The sequence below is a fragment of the Alligator sinensis genome, unplaced genomic scaffold (assembly GCF_000455745.1).
Source record: "Alligator sinensis unplaced genomic scaffold, ASM45574v1 scaffold872_3, whole genome shotgun sequence".
Lineage (NCBI taxonomy): Eukaryota > Metazoa > Chordata > Crocodylia > Alligatoridae > Alligator > Alligator sinensis.
In genome coordinates, this window is record NW_005842137.1 from 1,726,322 (window position 1) to 1,726,701 (window position 380).

Consider the following 380-nt stretch of genomic DNA (forward strand, 5'->3'; position numbering starts at 1 on the left):
CACCTCCTTGGTCCTGCTTGAAATGCATCTGTGGATGCACGACAAGGTACAGTTGGCCTTCCTAGCTGCCTCCCCACACTGCCGAGCCATGTTCATCTTGGAGTCAATAATGACTCCAAGATCCTTTTCCACCTCCGTGCTGACAAGAGGGGAGTTCCCCAGCCTGTAGGTATGGTGCCGGTTGTTCCTCCCCAGGTGCATCACCTTGCACTTGTCTGTGTTGAACCCCATCCTGTTCTCCTCCGTCCATCCTTGTAACCTGTCAAGGTCCGACTGTAGCCTGTTGCTCCCTTCTATTGTGCCTACATCCCCCCACATCTTGGTGTCATCAGCAAATTTGAACAGGGTGCTTTGCACCCCCTCATCCAAATCACTGATGA